We start from the raw sequence: 15552 nt of genomic DNA, 5'->3' as shown, positions 1-15552 counted from the left end.
CAGGGGTTGGTAAGTGCACATATATATCATATTTCAGGATATCCATGCGGACGGGCTACCGTAGGCAGTCAACATCCAGCTCGTTAACATATTCCTGCTCGTACCTTCGCAATGCTCACTGCTATGGGCGGGGCCACTGTGCGTTTCGGGCTGAAGGTTTGTAAAATACACGCCTGCATAAACCACTTGTGCAATTGGATGTTGTGTTCGTTTGCTAGTTGCTTAACGCAACACTCAGAATCATTTCAGCTTATGTGACAACAGTCTGTAAATATCCGAGTCCGGTACAGACAATCCACTGATTCAACGTAACTGGGATATGAAGACAACCATTATGGTCCATCACTCGATCTTCCGATCACGTTTTCTGCCTCTTGACAACCAGACGCTCTGGTGACTAATTCTCACCCGGATCTTCGCCGGTGCTGTAAGAAACATTAAACCAAATACATTTTAAAAAAGAGAAACAGGTTAATGGCTGCAAAACAATTCCATTCCCGGTGTTTTCATAAAAAGACATTGTCCCCATCCAAAAAGAAATAGCACGCTTATGCACGGCCGTCAGAAATAGAACGGGAATATGTGGTTCAGATTGTGCTGAAAACTAAGTGTGTCATACAGGCGGACTGTTACGATGGGATGTTTCACCTGACCCACCCCTTTACTCCTACACCCCCTATCATTTGTGCATGTACATGTAATCATCAGTCCCTATAACACTTGTGAATGGAGAGAAAGAACTGAGCGCTATGCACACCTATGCATGTTGGGCTCAACCGACAATAAATCAACAGAGCACAAATCACTGGCTCTGTTTAAATCCTGCACACATGTTTCTTGCGAGCGTGTGCAGAGGGTTAATTAAGTTCAAGGAAAATAATCACTCTGTCACGTTGTGACAACTCACGATTTGCCCGTGTAATAAAACCGCATACTTTCAACCTCCGTATTTTAACGAAACAATGTTAACGCCTGTATGTCATCGGGGCAGTGGAAGCATGTGCACGCTAAACTTACCTTCACTATTGTCCAGAGTAGACCGATTGTCTTACTGTATGTCTGTTGAATGTCCCGAGTATGTTGTCTAGAAACCTAATCCCATGTAACATACCTGATCATGAATAGAATCAAGCACCTCTGACAGCGCCTCCCGAGACAAGGGGAGATAATTGCTCCCTGTTGACATCACAAAATTATATCCCGATTTCGGTTGTTTGTTAACAATGAAATATTCCATGGGTACAACGCCGACACCTGTTGTAAGAGAAAGATGATCTTTGGACGCGCTGCATCGTGCCCGTTTGATGAAATAAGTGTCGTTGCCATTTGAATGCAATACCACTACCCACAGAGGCAATAAATTACCCTAAAACAACTGAGACAGAACATGACCCTCCTCGACACAAGGAGTAAACGCTGGGATACATCCCATGAATGACCGGACCATTGCCTTGCTTAATAAACTGTGAAATGATAAGGGTCTCCGTGTTAGCAGTCTGTATCCGTGGTGATACAGGATTATTCCGAACAAATCCCAACACGATTCGGGGATTCTTTACGACGTCTTTATTTTATCGGGTAGAAACATGAAGCCCGAAATCGCAGAAGACTGAGGCATGACCTCTACTCGTTCCACTGACGTGACACATGGGTCATTTGTCAAATGATAAAATATTATTTATAAAATCTAAGAAAGCATATCGAATTTCGGGCGAAACCCTGGGGCGACATGACACAATCTTGTTCAGCAATGCTTCGAGATTGATGAACCCTGCTTCGGTACGTCATTATGAAAATGCACAGATGCGTTCAGGCGGCCTATCGCACATTTACATCTTCACAGGTCACGGGGGAACTTTACCTGCTCATATATAAACTGAGTACTTTCAATACAACAAAACTAATCACAATACATCAAGGTCGGATACTGTTCGTCGGCCAAGTCCAAATCGCCAAGTCCACGCCCGCAGCTTTAACGGTTTGCAACAATCTCCTGCTAATTGCATGCGAAATGTGAAGAATGGTTGATGTTTCATATGATCAGAGAAATGGATGTACCCGTCGGCGGCCCCGAGAGTTCAGATAGCATCAGACAGTGTCGCCATCATCTGGTGTCTTCTCCAGTGTCTTCAGTGAAGGATAAGCCTTGCCCGGAACACCGCACAGGCTCCTCTATTGTACCTCAGAATTACTGGATAAATAATTTGTCTCCTGCGAGTACGTCTGCTCTCAGTATAATGGTAACTCCTTTTTCTATTTAGCCCCAAAACACAATATAAACGCTGCTTTAATATCTTTGCAGCCTCCGTTAAAAGTGGCGATATTTCCACTACGGCTATATGAAAGAGAGAAGTTATAGAGACGAGGGCTCGGCGATTGTTGTTTGGAGGCGGCAGTTGAATGCGGGCTTTGTGGGTCGTGGAGAATGGTTATTACCTGTTCAATCTGTGCACTCCCTGAAGTTTCGGCACTGTAGGGCACACACCTTGGTCACACTGCCAAGGTTTCCAGTCAGGAACGCGAGATGGAAGCGGAACGCTTTCGGCAGGTCATCTTAAGAGCGAGAGACGAGGGTTGGGGAGTGATTTTTTTGTAGAAGGACTGTTAGCGGGGGAATATCCTTAAGATGGTTCATAGCAGCGGAGACAAGGAAGTTTTTGTGTCTGTCTGTGTGTGCGTGCGTGCATGTTGTGTGTGGGTGTGGGTGATTGTAGCGATGGCATGAAACGTCAGAAGGGACAATTGCGACAGGGAGTGTTTGTTCCAGTGTGGGTTCAGGAATGGGTCCAGATTATGGGATGATTAGTGAAGTTAGGGTAGGGATATGGTAGGGGAAAGGTAGGTTCATATCGGTGGGACTGAATAGTCGTTAGGGGAAAGTGATATATTGGGAGTGTTCCTAGCCGTAGTGGTGACGGAAGAGGAGTGAGTTAAGTTTTAAGCCGCACTCAGCAATATTCCAGCTATATTGGGGCGGTCTGTAAATAATCCAGTCTGGACCAGAGAATCCAGTGACCAACAACATGAGCATCGATCTGCGCATTTGGGAACCGATGACATGTGTCAACCAAGTCAGCGAGCCTGACCACCCGTTAGTCGCCTCTTACGACAAGCATAGTCGCCTTTTATGGCAAGCATGGGTTGCTGAAGGCCTATTCTACCGTGGGACCTTTACGGGTCGACGGAAGAGGAAACTGCTATGGGGTGGCTTGTTTAGAGTGGTTGGGCGTAGGAAGGTGGGGTAGGAAGTGGCTACGAGAGAGCAAGGTTAATCGCTTTAGGGTCAAGGACAGGAGACAGAGTGATCATCGCAAACAAGGAGGAAGGTTCAATAGGGATGAAAAACACAAGAGGTGGGAGGGTTATAGGAGGAAGATTCAACAGTGGAGAGGAATATATTGAAAGATGAAGGAGGTTGAGAAAACGATTGCGAGGAGGAAGGTATATGGCAGAGGGGATGAAGGAAGGTGTGGGGTGGTGGAACAGATTATGGCGAGACATAAGTGATCTCACTATGGGGATGAAGGTATGTAACTGCGGGGATGAAGGAAGAGGTAGGTAGGTTAAAGAACGGAAGACGGTGAAGGAGCACTGGGGATGTAGGATGAAGGAACGCGATAGCAGACAGATTACGATTATGAAAGGAGGAGCTTTGAGAAGAGATTGCGGGGGAGATTGTTCTTAGCAGGGGACACTTTCCGAGCATATATAGTTTGTAAATGCACATAGTGTACATGAAAACAGCGTAATAAGAAATACAAAGAAAGATAGGACGGGATGGCAATACACATTTGGTTTATGGCTTAGCACTGTTCTTTCTCAAGGCAGACTCAATGGGGTTTCATCCTTCAGAAATTAAAATCTTGAATGCATGACGGGTTTCGTCGTGTGTGCACCTGTCAAAATTTAGTTCTGTTTTCAGATTTATTGATATTTGGCTTTGACTGAAAACGATCATGAAAATTCCAGGCAGGAGAAAGGGATTTCAAATTAACATATCAACAAGAGACTGCACCAACGTCCCTATCGACTCCAAACCATGGTCGTAGGCCGTATCAGATCTGAACATGATTAGTTGCCAGGGCAAGGTTCCATAATCGCTGAACTCTTCGGCAAGCTATAGTGAAAAACGCATAATAAAGGGATTAGAAAGGGGTCACCGGCAACTGCCCGGGGTTCCTTTAAGGTGAATTATCCGTTCAAGTTAAGTGCAATTATGCATGATGTATTGGTAATGGTTGGAGCAAGAATGTTGACGGAGGAAGATGACTCGGAAATATAAATGCCGACAGTTGGGTGTCAAGTAAGATAATATAGATAGGTAATTGTGAAGCCTTTCTGTGGGTATAGTCCACACTGAGGTATATATCCGGATGGTTTACCACGTTCAGTTTTCTCTTTCACAACATTAGATTCACGTCATGGTAACATAATGGTGACCTTTATGGGAACATTCCTTCTTCTGCAATTAACAGGCACACTGAGCGGCAGTAGGCGAAGAGGTCCTGCGATACTACATGAAAGACGACTATTTATTTATGATGTACACGCATGACGTCTTGGTGTGAACGCAGCTTCTGAGTGACATTACTTTTAAAAACATACGCTACCGACACGGTGAAGTGTGTATGCAGTGAGCTACTGGGTCTGCGTGGCGTGTCAGGATTTAGGGTTGTCCTCTTTGGTCATGGTAGATGGACGGGTTCGAATCCCCTTGACGGATGACATAGCAACTATTTATATTACCCTAATTTCAGATTTAGGTTCCATTTTTAACTTTGCCGTCAGCAACATGACACAACATCAGGACGAACGTATGACCTATATATCTGCCTGAGACAAACAAATCGGTGATAGCATGAACACCTACTCACCATGGGTTTGGTTTCCTGTAACGTGCCAGGTGACAGTAAAAACCCGGTTTTTACTCCATGCGGGGCTGTAGGTACTGAATAAAAGTTGGAAGTATTAAGAATACAGTTTCGTATATTTTGCAGTAAACATACTAGTATTACATATTAATAATGTTAGGTGTCAATAAAGTCCAGATACCGTTAATCCCTGGATGATTGTGGATGAAAAACGAGACATAATCACAATAAATAGATTGTCTCACCGAGACAGTTCAAGAGCGACCGAATATAAACAATCTGCTTGATTAACCGACCAAGCTGCCTTGTTTGTGGTGGTTTTACAATGAGTCCATATTTACAACGGTCATAAATTGGAATAACTGTCCCCAGACCACAGGGTAAACACCAAGAAAAGCTGCGCACGTCACCGCATGAACCACCCAGTACGGTCAACGCTCATACAATACGTACGACCAGGGTGATCGTAAATTCTGTTGACTCTTGTAATTATGACAAAGTCTCTTTGAGGATCCGTAATCAATGTGATAGTTCCTCAGTAGTGGCGCCTATTGTCGCCGAACATATCAGGACCAAGAATGATCAGTCGGTCGCTTAAGAATGTCCCAATATCTTGTCCCTGTTTCAGGAAACGACGGTAGAGTGTGTCAGTCGTACGTAAAAAAATGACGATCGCAGCTCTTAGATGGTCGTGTGAAACGAAGCACTTTTACCCAGAAAGTCATAACAAGGGCGGAACATCCTGATAAATGTTGCATTCCTTAAAGTAACGGTAGCCCAGTCGTCAACGACACGGCATTAGGCCCCCATTTCGATCTTTCACAGATGGCGGTGTGGTCTTTCCGCTCGACAAATGCAACACCCTCCTTCTTAACCTACCAAGGCTGTGACAGGTGGTGATGGGAAGTGATATAAGGATGAATGACTGAGGATATACTGGAAGATCTGGGTCCAGGGCCTCCGCAAAGCAAGAAAGTGGTCTGTAGTCACTAAGATAACCTTTGTGCAATGTTAAAGAATGGGATCTAAGGGCAACTTTAGTAAAGGTTGCTTCGTGAAAGGAGCCCCTGATCCACAAAACGTTCGTAGCGCCACGATAAAAGTACAAAGTTACGACTGGTCGTATCGTTACGAACGCTTTGTGGATCGGGACTCAGGTCTGATACTATTTAATGAGAGTCAAGCCAATATCAAAGACAAACATTTACAGTTATATATGCCGTTTGAAGAAAGTCTGGGGACCAGAACTGAAGTGTAAGCCATAGATACATCCGATGTTTCCGTCCTTATTTGTTCGTTTAGTGTTTCCGAAAGGTCAAAGCGAGAATTTCATGGTCTTGAGCAATCCTTTCGGACAATAGATCCCACCACCCTCGCTCTTCCGTCAATAACGTATATTCATCACTCAAAACAGGACGTGGCTTGATCAATGTGAAGGCTCTTCGTGATCGGAGTTTGTTCACGTTGGCACAGTTTATTTGTCTGATGATCCTCGGGTAGAACACGTCAAGACTCAAGCTGGTATATTGTTGAGTTGGCCTCAAACAACATACAATCAATAACCAATCCTGTGAGATGCCCCCCTTGGCTGTGTTTTGGTTAGACAAAGGCCCTGAACTCATGATGACAATAACATGTTTAAATGGGTGAGTGACTTTAGTTTTAAGCCGCACTCAGCAATATCCTAGCTGTATGGTGGCAAAGCTTAAAATCAAATCAGGACCAGGTAATCCAATGATCACGCATGAGCATCGATCTACTCAGTGGGAATGCGTTGACGCGTCAACCACGTCAGCGCGCCTGAAACCCACCAATACAATCATCATGATAGTACGCGATAAAATCACATTCTCTACTCCATGCGAAACATACCAAAGCCTTTATTTCTTGCCACAATATATCGTGTTCGAATATCCCAGTCAATCTAACAAAGTCCTTTCGGGAGATTGTATTAATGGTTTGTGTTGATCAGACTAACTCTCTTAAACACAAAGTGAGGGTCGGAGAGGCAAACAGACCTCTAGAGAGACTCTTGAGTTGCAAACTCTAATAATATTGTAGATAAAGGCCTGGAGGACATCAAGCTTATCATGAAGCGATTTATAACCTCGCTCGCTGCTCCTGATTTGGTCAGTCGGAAACTTGCCCTCGATCACAATGGGGAGACGGGGTGGGCTTGTGGTTAGAGTGTTGTCTCGTCACGCGGTAGACTTTGGATGATTCTCCTGTTTATACATAAACGTGAGGTGTGGCTTTCACATCATGCCATCATATACTAACACTGCTCACAACATCAGCCATTGGATTGTCTCGTCTGCGGATGATGGAGTAGCTTAGTGGTTGAACCGTTCACTCGTCACGTCGAAGACCCGGGTTCGATTCTCAACATGGGTATTATTTATGAAACCCATTCCTGGAATTTACACGACGTGATATTGCTGGAATTTTGCCAAAGGTGGAGTAAAACTAACCTCACTCTTTCAAGTTAAGCAATGCAACACATCAGAAACTAGAAATTTCCATCCTGGATAAACCGTTATTAAATCCAAACCCGAAAAACTAAATTCGTGCCCACCTAATGTTTCCTTCTATTATCCTCTCCTTATAAGTTATCAGTGTGTGTGACCTTTGTCTGAATGAGGGGGAGATTTCCGAGGGTACCGCCACGTGCCCTTTCTACTATTGAAGTTATTGATGCTCCTTGAGAAGGTCTAGCAATACTTCTATTGTTGAGCAAATGATCTGATTCGCGTGGCGGAGACTCTTCCCAGGTTGAATAAATGTTATTATCTTGCTATAGATGAAAGAGCCTGACAATTAACCGCCTACTGCTCGCGACAAGACTCCAAAAATGTTTGAAATATGCAAGTCATAGAATACCGTATTTCTCTTAGATTTCACATTGTTTTGCCAGTTGCCATTCTTCGAATAACTGACATTATCAGCGCATACAAATAATGCTGAAGGACAATACCACTGCACAGGGTAATACTAGGCTTTAACAATAGCATATAAGTTTTAAGTATATGTCAGAAGCAATCTCTGCCAGAGATTTAATACCCTTGTTATTACGGCTGTGTAAATATAGCAGTGTAACCCTCCCATGACTAGACAGAGCCCAGCCATTGTTGGTTCCTAGTCAACCGTGCTGCTTTCCTGATACATTGTCATTACCATATATAGAGAGTATAATATGCTGGGGCGTCTTCTAATGCAACCTATAAGGGCAACAATGCCTCGTATGCTATGCAATACAATAGAGATATTACGTTTGTGAGAGTGCACAATTGTGATTATTTTATAGTTCGTGTCACGTCATAATAAGTTAACTCAATATCATAAGATATTTCACAATGCCATTCCCCGGCCCACGCCCTCTTCCTTCGCTAGGAGCGACCTAAGTCTTTAAAAGTCAGTATTGCAAATGTTTTTCCTATATAAACTTCTATGATCATCAACATTTTCTAGTGGTCTGTAAGGCGATGGGGTGGCCTGGTGGTCCGTTTGTCATGCTGAAGATCCGGGTTCGATTCCCCACATGGGTACAGTGTGTAAAGCCTATTTCTGGTTTCCTCCGCCGTAAAATTGTTGGAATAAAAGCGGCATAAAATCTTAATCGCTCTCTCACTCAAGGGGTGTGTTATGGGTCTTATTTTTTGTCTGTCATATTTGTTTGTTTGCCTTGTTTGTTTGTTGTCATCTTGCAAATATCGCGTCTAGACCAGACAATCATGTGACTGTTAACCTGTTTACTCGATGAAGTAAGTGTCTCTTACGTCCACCATTGGTTGCTTGGGACCAGTTCGAACCCTCTATCCCAGCTTTCTTAGCGCTCATCGTTTAGTTCATTGTATGGACCTGAGTAATCACAGACGTGCGTTTATGAATCAGTGTCAAGTAATGATGGCGTCACTTGTTAGAGTAAAAGTTAACGGTACCTGTCTCACTGGATCCTGCACTCGTGCAAAGGGACGTTACTTGTTCAAATAACTAACATGACAAAAAGACCACAAACACCAAATACGATGGTACATAGTACAAATAGAAAAGGGAATTGCATCGGACACGTAAGGAATTATTCAAATTTGCAAATAGTGTCATAAACTATAACTTTGAAAAAAAAAAATCATGCCGAAATTGTAGCTTTAATTCAAGTGTTTAAATGTTGCAAAGATTGTAACTGTATCTGTAGCGTTGGTATGAAATAAAAAGTTGTAATAATTGTATTTTTAATTCATTTTCAATTCATTTAAATTTCAATGCATTCTAAATAGAAAATTACTATAACTGTGACTTGGATTCATTGTTATAAATGAAAGATTGCAATAACAGTAACTATAATTGATTTTTTATAATACACAATACTATAGCTGACAATACAATTGTTGAACGAAACAATCTAACCGTTCCAAGGTTCATTCGACAGTAGGGTTTATCGGTGAGGAGTTTAACTACAATCTTTCTCAGCCAACAACATTTGAAATGTATCTCACGTTCAGAAGTCGTTTGTATACGTACGGTTCTTGGCCTGAAATCCTGTAGTATATGTGACCAGTTGAACTTGTTCGCGTTGTTAATGGGGACGTGAGTGCCTTTGATGCCTTGTAAATTATCGGAGGTCGCTGACCGCATATCATACGTCAAGTTGAAATTGGTTGTCAATTTGAAACATAAAGCACTACAGAATTATCAGCTGTTTAGGCTATGATAAGTATATTATTTGTTTTGAAATGTTTGGACTACTTCGCGCACGTTGGTCTTAGTTTTGGTGCAATGCTTGTACTATGTGTTATGGTAACACTCAGTTTGTACTCAGATTATACTTTCAGAGCGTAATATACATGTGTGTAAAACATTGAAATGCATTTCTGTGTGTTGTGTTTTGGTACAATGATGAAAGTATCATTGGTATAGTGGATACAGCGTCAACTTGAGCGGTGGGCGGAGGTTCGATCCTTGGTCGCCGTCACTTCAAAAGATGGTAATTATAGTTACCCTGCTAATGTAGGGAAAACAATTGATTAGGTCAGCTTTCGAGAAGAGAGAGTAGAGAGAAGATAGAGAGATGAGAGTGGAGAGAGACGACAAAAAGAGGTGAGGAACCAGAGAGAGGAGAGAGGGGAGAGAAAATAGAGAGAGCAGAGACAGGAGAGAAGAGGAGAGAAGGTAGAGAGATGAGATGGGGAAAGAATATAGACACAGGAGAAAGGGCAGAGAGAAAAGAGAGAGGAGAGAAAGATGAGAGAGTAGAGATGATAAAAGGTGGAGAGAGAGGAAGAAGAGAGATGAGGAGCAGATAACAAGAGGAGAGTGAAGAGAGGAAGAAGAGAGAGTCGGTTTCTCTGTGGGGGTCGAATGTCTTGCGTTGCATGGAGGAAGGGTCAAATGTAGCGGAAAATAATCACAGATGATATGGGAAAAGTCGTGCAAACACCGAGACCGAGAGGAGGTGTGGGTGGGGGAAGAAAGACGAAGAGAGACAGAGAGGGAGAGGGGAAGAGAGAGAGTGAGAGAGAGAGAGGGAGAGAGAGAGAGAGAGAGAGAGAGAGAGAGAGATTCATTCCATGAAATGAATCATATCTTGTACATATCCAGCAAACAATGCATCGTCGTAACAGACCACCAGTACTAAAACTCGCCTACGTCGCCTACTACCTTCGATATCAAGCTTTCATACTCACACAGTGGGTGGAACTTTCAAATAATAAAGACACAATTGTATTCAAAGGTTAACGTGATGGGGTCGAAAGTATTGACGACCGATTATTTAATTTGCAGTGTCCTGACAGTTTTCACACAGGCTACAATGCGCTGACGATTCCACAACCATGCGTTCTCTCGACTCATTAACAGAAGTTCCCTGGGTCTTTTGTAGGACAACGTCAATACCAGAACTGAATATCAGTATTAGGGTCTTCCTGTGTATTATCTTGGAAATATATACAACTCTCCCTTGTATAACACCCGGGCTTTTCCTCGGTGTGACTTAAGGGGATCTAACCTTAATCAAGACATGTTTGCTTAATTAAGCGTCAACACTCCATTTGGGGTATATGAGAGACATGGTATGTCGATGACACATCCGTTTGAAGTTTGCCCACTAAAAATGCAATAATACTTTGACAAAAAGCGAGTTTTCGCATATGAATGGTGCGAAATTGTCTCCCCGTCTTCCCTTCTCAGGACAGGTGGACAAAGGACATTTCAAAGGTGTGATTTCCACTTAATGCACCTAATCTCCTGCTGGAGAATACGACCACAAAGCCTTGTAAGAACCTGGGATATCAACAGAACTGTTGACTACATGCTGTCCGCCCAATTGCTTGCTTCTGTGTGGACTGTGGCCATGACTATACAATGGCTGACGAGGTGAAAAGCGGGCTTGTCCATGAGCTTTGAGTAAGTCTAAACAGGCGTAATGATGACCGACACCAGTCTCAGATTGGCGTGCCAAATGCTTGTGAAGTGAGGCAAACGGATACCGTATTTGTGTTCCTCTTGGGAATTTACACCTTTCCTCTGCTTTTATGTACTACAAAGCATGACACAGAAAATGAAATTCCTATTTCCTATTTCTAGGGATGTTGATCTGTCAAGAATGAAACAAGTTACTTTACGGAGAAAGCATTGAATATTCACGTTTCCATTTACCTATAATAACATAATAACTACTAGTTATCATGATATGATCCATGGTATTATCTTTAGTTATAATAACGATGTCATCTGCGGTCAAGGAGACAAAGGCACCACAACGAGTCAGGGAAAGCTACGTCCCCTAAAAGTGACAGGATCTGGTGTTCGAATCTCACATTCATCCGGAATATGATCCAAAGTTTCGATTTGGTTCCTGTTTTACGCCGCATCCATGAATTGTTTAGCTACATGACAGCGGTCTACACGCCGTATCCATGAATTGTTTAGCTACATGACAGCGGTCTACACGCCGCATCCATAAATTGTTTAGCTACATGACAGCGTTCTATCAACAATCGAGTGTCGACAAGTGATTGACATCATAATCACTGATCTAGGCAGTTGGATACGATGGCACTATGTCTTGCCTTACATGTCTATCTTGACATGAAAGACTTGAATGAATGGCTTTCACACATTTAGATCAACCAAACACACGTTATACTGGGTACCCTCATGCATGTATGCTCATAGTGATATGCGACTAAATGCTCCATGTTGATGCTCTTTCTTAATGGCGCGTCATGGTATCCAGCTACTGAGATAGAAGGTTGCTCATAATATCAATCACTGGACATTGTCCAGACTCGGTAATTTACAGGCTGTCGTCACAAAACATACCATGCCATAAACTGAGGGGTAAACGAAGTTATACAGTTGGTGAATGTAGATTGTCTTCCATACATAACGTAAATATTTTGAAAAGGTCTGATTGTGACAAGTCACAATTATTGTAAATGAGCCACACATATACCAGATAGCAACGTTGCAAGAACCCAACGTAGACAGTTTGTCCATGTTAACAGGTTCACGGCAAACAAGTTTTTTTAAAAGTATTTACGTTCTGGTTTTAAATACCAAAGCACTTGTGCATTTTCTTTTTTGCGTCAGTATACATAATTTGACAATTATTTAATTGCAGAATCTGATTCTAATTGGAAATAAATTAGTGGAATACACAAACACATTAATATGAATCGGGGTCCTGCAGGGCCTTGGTATGGCCCAATGACCCATGGTCTTTTCCAGTGTGGTGCAGAACACATGGTAATTACGGTACAGATTTCACCTCTGATATCCCAGGTGTGTTGCCCGGAAACGATCTTCACATAAGTACACAAACATGAATTAACACAAACACAAAAAATGGTCAAGATGATACAATGCTGTGCATAAGTGTATACGGTATGGCATCAATGTCTTAATTAATAGGTGTACCAAAATGTATGACGTATGGAAACTTCCAGACACTGATTATAAACTTAAGTCATTTCGGATGTCTCTAGTGATCACGCGTTCGCAGCATGTTATTTTCAAGCAGATTACAGGAGTTGAAGCTGTTTGTCAAATACGTGTTGTCAAATACGTGTTGCTTGTTTTAAACGTTTATTTTCAGTCTACCTCTGCAAGTCTCTTTTAACGCAAGACCGAATATCATCTGGACTATTTTAAGCAATATTATTGTATTAATCCTTGACAGAAGGACACTTCCTAAAGGACTTTGTCCCCACTAACTGCGCCGTTTGGTTTCGGTAGAGGTGTGTTATGGCAATGTTACATTTTTTATTGTTACATAGTCAAGTTTCCGAGGTACGTTTCGATGCAACTATCTGCGAGCTTTGTTAATGGAGTTATACAGACAACATGTTGGCACTGGGCAATCATTAATTACTCCAGCTGATACGGTTTTTATGTCTCGTGTTATTATCCCTGTAGTGTTCTGTGATGTGAAGGAGATGATAAAGTGTGTGTGTGGGTAATTTGGTCTGACAAACAGGAAACCTGTTTGAACGGACACTCGTTATAACGATAACGTTACCGATAGGACGAGTGAAGGTAAGAGCATACCGATTTTGTATAATGACTGCAGCGAAACAAGCATAATTTGCGGCTTTGGGAACATCGTGAGTGGTTCTAATTTTTATGTCGGTTTCAGTAACATTCCAGCAATATCACGGTGGGGCACTTCAGATGTGGGCTTCACGCATTTTGCCAATGTGTGGAATCGAACACGAGTCATCGGTTTAACGAACGAGCGCTTTTACCACTGAACAACCACGCCGCCCTGTGGAAACTCAGAAAATAATCTATTACAATTTTGTTATATTGAAAGTACTAAAAGGAAGTAAACCGGTGTAGCATTAAAGTTACATAGTAGAAACATACTGGACACTGCGATACATATCTGTCAGTACCAGTCACATTATCACATTTTCTCAGGTGGGTTACTTGTGATGCCTTTCCTGTAAGCGCGCGCGAAACGGAACAGTGTTTCCAGAAATAACTATGTACACATTTATCTGGCGGTGAGGTTAAATGGGGCTTCAGGTAGCGTTCAGATTCTTCAGGCACTTATATCGTGACGCGTACGCACATGTAAGCACTGTCTTCCAAATCCAGATCATATCAATGTGTCACTTAAAATCACTAGTGACACCAGGTATTCTAAAAAAACCCACTGTTTATCATATACTGAACAGGAAAAGAAACGCAAGGTTTGAAAAAATAAATGAAATCTCATAAAAGTAAGCGTTCATGCTTATGTCTTGTGTTTAAAAACTTTACAAAAACAGAGTTGCGTTTCTTTTGCTGTTCAGAATATATTGCACACTGCTTAAGATGTATAATGTAACCCAACGGAGGGTCAAAGGTCTGGCCGCCCGGGCGTTTTGGGCAACATCGTCTGGATTAAAGACGTTGCATTCAGTTACAGCGTTTTCAAGTTGTTATTTATCGAAACGACAGTACTGTCCCAGCCTATTACATTCGGGAGGGGACCGAAGTAGAGCCGGTGTTACGTCAACATAACGACCCATAGAAAAGCTGTATTCTAAAGCTCCGCTGAAGAAGGTTTATACAAGATAGACGTATAGAGATATACCCTACTTTCCTGATATAAATACACATACGGTGTTATTTTATCTCACGGAGGATGTTTATGCTTCATCAAGAAACCGTCTATCTCCGAAAGATGTTATTTTGGAAACTTATTAAACTATGAGACTTATGAGAATTCCAAGGTGAATATTCCTGATAGGGATCGTTTACCTACCAGTAATATATAGTCGATCTTGTGAAACTGATCTGTCGCCTATCCCATCCTATCTGGGTCGCCATGTTGTCGATTAAAGCGACTTTATCATATTACACAAGGTCCCACATTTTGCTTTGTCCAGCCTCGGCCAGGTGTTATAGATGAGAACTTTATCTCTGTTGACGGCTGTCGTTGATAAAGAAAAACCCTGTCCAACCCGTGATTCAAAAAACAACCTACAACCAGATAACGTCCATATATTCATGGTAACACGGAGGCTGGGACGTGTCAAATCGACATGCCATTCGAAAAAATTAAATGCTGATTTTATGAATGAAAAAGATAACAATCATACAGAACTCGGTGGACACATGATACATTGAACAGCAAACGAAAAGTAAAGTCGTATCCATTGAAAACTTTTTTTCAGGGTCTGTTATGGCGATGTCACTTTAAGTATTCATCTCTATATACCATGTTGGGCATTTTTATCTTTCCAGTTGCCAAGGTATGCCAAACGTGCAACTTTGATGAGCATCACTAGATATGGCTGGAAGTGTGCTAGATGTCACTGGATACTGTTTGGATGCGGACGTGCACATCCGTGGGCTGTCTACAAGATCTGCCGCACGGGTCTACAGTTTATGAGGGGATTTCGTGTCGGTATAGTAACTGTCACAGGAACAGTGTATATGAGGACTGCCGTGTCTGGAAGAACTGTTTCAGTTACAGGGGTCTGCAAGCCTGTTGTGCCTTCTAGAGGTGTTACAGGGACCTTTAGACCATAGGAGGCCGTTGTGTCTACCCTTGTCACGGGTGTATATACTGTGTATGAGGGCTGTTGTATCTCCAAGAACTGTTACATGGATCTACAGTGTTTGTGGGGACAAGTGTGTCTACTATTACCTGCTATGCGGGTCTACAGTCTTTACAGGTCTGCCGTGTCTGCAA

This window comes from Haliotis asinina, chromosome 15 (genome assembly GCF_037392515.1).
Source record: "Haliotis asinina isolate JCU_RB_2024 chromosome 15, JCU_Hal_asi_v2, whole genome shotgun sequence".
In the NCBI taxonomy this organism is placed as follows: Eukaryota; Metazoa; Mollusca; class Gastropoda; order Lepetellida; family Haliotidae; genus Haliotis; species Haliotis asinina.
The sequence above is the reverse complement of the archived record's forward strand: the minus strand, read 5'-3'. Positions refer to the sequence as shown.